The sequence below is a fragment of the Helicoverpa armigera genome, chromosome 12 (assembly GCF_030705265.1).
Source record: "Helicoverpa armigera isolate CAAS_96S chromosome 12, ASM3070526v1, whole genome shotgun sequence".
Taxonomy (NCBI): Eukaryota; Metazoa; Arthropoda; class Insecta; order Lepidoptera; family Noctuidae; genus Helicoverpa; species Helicoverpa armigera.
In genome coordinates this window covers 12,417,426-12,421,078 of record NC_087131.1, presented here as the reverse complement: position 1 = coordinate 12,421,078, position 3,653 = coordinate 12,417,426, and the positions used below count along the sequence as shown (strand labels likewise).

At 36.8% G+C, this 3,653-nt stretch overlaps 1 non-coding gene across 1 annotated transcript; it reads left to right on the top strand.

The window, feature by feature from the left end:
- Window positions 1-698: 698 nt before the first annotated feature.
- Window positions 699-771, top strand: Trnar-ccu (transfer RNA arginine (anticodon CCU)). Its single transcript has one exon. It is a non-coding gene; the product is annotated as a tRNA-Arg (tRNA).
- The last annotated feature ends 2,882 nt before the right edge of the window (window positions 772-3,653 follow it).

The window sequence follows — 3,653 nt, the reverse complement described above, 5'->3', positions numbered from 1 at the left end:
CGAACTTGCATTCCGCACAATCATCCCAAATTCATAAAAAAAAAAACCTAACTATTATAATCATCAAATTCCCATAATCAATACGAATTACAGTTTCACTACCAAAATACCCAATCAAAAAACAAACTTGCTAACAATCGAGCTATCTGAGACGTACAAAGAATTCCCCGAGCTGTCTCCATTTCGCAGTTCTCACGTGCCTCCATTACCATATAGATTCGTGGCACGGTGAATAAGAACTCAATTGCTTGGCTGTTAAGTGCGACTCACCGCCCCCAGATGGTTGCCGGGTTGCTCGGGGTTGAGGCAACCCTCTCGGGGCTTGATTGACACGTGTTCTTCTGTTCACCTTGTTGGGGTGCAATCAAATTGTCTGCGTTTTATAAGCAAATTAAATGGGAGTTTTATCTTTTATTTCTCGTTCTTTTTTTATTTTGTTCGTGTTGGTATATTTTTGTGTTGTTATTGAAAGTAAATGCAAAATGAAATACCTAATACGGGTTTGCAGACGTTTCAGGTACCTTGCTTTCTTTTAACATGTATAATATATCCCAGGAACATAAACTAATCAATGTGTTTCTTGCTTATCTTATCGAAAATAACAATAAAGTAGCTAATTAAAAGAAACTAAACTTCATCGAATTCATAATTGTTACACGTCTAAGGGTGCGAGGGATAATTTCGACGCTCTCTACGCAGCCCCTGTGGCCTAATGGATAAGGCATCGGCCTCCTAAGCCGGGGATTGTGGGTTCGAGTCCCACCAGGGGTACAATGATCTTTTTTGTACTCTTTTACAATGATCTTTGTTTTTAATAAGTACATTGTCATGTATTACTGGGAACATTGACTTACAAAAAGTCGGATTTTATGACAAGTTTTTTTTTTTTAATAAAAGTAACTTGGTGGTGAGTGACAATTTAGACTTAAATTCGAACATATTAGACAACCTTAATCTTTTTTTAGTTTAGACATACTAAAATTATTGCTAGCCAAATGCGAAAAATTTCGCAGAACTGCCCTAGAGTTTCAACATACACAATACGTTTAAAGTCAGTCCGTTCCTAAAACTCCTATTATTACCTTCCTAATAGAGATCTCAATCAATAACCTATCACATCAAAGGTACACGACTAGTAGACTGCATACCTCCGTACTGATGCATCCACTGTCCTCGCGATTTCCTACGAACTACTAATATGAATACACGAATACACACTATGTATGATCTCTCGTCATTCTGTCTTGCAGTGAATGCTAGTAATGGACTTGGCGGGTGATCGGAATGAATGGAATTTCCTGACGGAGATAATACCTTGCTTTTAAAGTAGGTATAAAATGATGAATTGAAAAATATGTCATGAGTTTTCTAAGGTTTTCCCATTCTGTAGTTAGTTCCTAATGTTTGTAATGTCCGTGGTGATAACAACTTTCAGTTTTTTGGGAGAGGTGACTACTAAACTAATTGTTTTTACTATCAAGGGACAAATCAATCATCAAATGGATCAAAGAACACGGTAAAATTGATTAAATCGATGGAAATGTTTATGCTTAACAAATTGAACCTCTGAGTTGTTTTTACCCAATTTATCTATTTAATATTTTAATGACATTTTCACGAAAATTCTGCGAATCTGTATCTACCTGGATACCACCAAGTATCACGGTGGTCTTCTCAAAACCTAAATTCGGTATCACATACTGGAAACCATTACACTAACGGCCGATAAAATATATCACTTGAGATATATTCCTGTAGCACAGATTAATTACTGGCGGATATTAATACGAATTTAAAGGTAAATCTGCCGTGATTGATACGGAACCACGGCCTGGGAGACAGGTGTTTAAATAGCTTGCCTACACCTAAGTCACCAGGTACCCATGACTAGATGTGCTATATTTAAAAGCGAACTCTGATTTGCATTGTGCTAAAACGTGTTCAGTGCGAATAAAGTTGTTTGGTCATCATCATTATAAAAAAAAAAACACTTTCTTTGATGTCATAACTAATTTACTCTTTTATTTCTACCTAAACCTAAACTTTACCTTTACCTAAACTACCTAAACTTTTCGTTTACTCTACAAAGTAAAGACTACATTGCAACTAAAGCACCACACGCCTTCACAATATCCAATGAACTAACGTAACCCGACACTCCATAAGTAAGTAGGTTACACAGGTAGAAACCTCCTTACACCTTACCTGAACAACACTAGCCTCTGATTGGCTGCTACACAAGACACCTGTCAAAAGCGCGCTGTCGACCAATCAGAGGAGAGCGCACCTGTGCGATCGATGTTAAGGCGGGGTCACACACCTGTAGGAGGCGATAAGGTTGGTACACCTTTGTTGTTATAAGCAAAAGGTGGGACTTTCTTATCTTTATGGGTAAAGTTGTTAATGATGGACGGATAATATAGGTAACGATACGCCGGTACAAGGAGAGATTATTTTTTTAGGATTATTTACCAAAAGGTAATCGAAGTCTTCTTGTAAAAAAATATATTTTGACCTACTTCTGAAGAAAATTCTAACAGCACCTAATCTATGCCGTCTATACCATCCAACAAGTACATGGCTAGATATAACTATTGAAGCAATTAAGACCAGATCTAAAAAAAGCTTTATGTTTTACCAAATTGCAGACATAAAAGTACCTAGGAAACTTTTACTCGTAGGTAGTAACTAATTGGACATTAGGTATAGATATTTTTCACAGACTTTCGTGGAAACCCAAAACGCTAATTTACCGCATGAATGCAAACACATCTGACGTCGAACCAGTTCGTCACTTGTTACATTTTATACATTTTGTCATGTTCGTAGTGTTGGCAAGTATAATGTTTTTCAGCGACACGTATTACACGGTGTTTGAGCTTAGCTGGCGGAAATCCGGTGTATAACGACGTGTAATGATGTGTGGACGTTTCACCTGGATGATGCCCTGCTCATTAGGAAATAGGGATGGAGTTAGAGTTTTATGTATATCGATAAGCTGTTTGGTTTTATATCGATAGATCGTTTGGTAGTCTTGGTTTTTGAAATGAGAATTGTAAATTACTGAAACTAAATGAAGCTGTTGTAGTAATATTATTTTAAATATTCTTTACTTAAAAATGGGCTTTTATGAAACTAATGAAATGGTTGTTGCCAACTTAGTTCAATTATTATCACCAGACTATTTTATTTTTACCTACCGGGTGAAAATAAATTTAGGCGTAAATGTGGAATTAATTAGTTAATCAAAGTTTAAGACAGCAACCCTATAAAGAATAATAAGCATTAAGCAATAACAAAACATGAAAATATGCCAAACAAAAACAAATTCAGCAGCACAACCAAAACTATCGACAGAAACCGTCCATCCCTATTCTGTTGGTAGGCGCCATTTGCCAAAACGACCAAACTAGAGACACGCTTATTGAAAGGTGCGTGTGACAGGCGTGAATACCTTGGCGTGGATATATCGCGCATTTTTAGACTTGGCACCTCCGGCCATTGTCGCGCGAACATAACCAACGGACAGGTTAAACTCATCAATATTAACATAAATCCTCGCAAATCGCTTATTTGAGACATTTTCAGGCATAATGGTCTATTATAGAACAGGTTATTCAGGTATATAATCAGGTTCAGACGTTTTTATTACG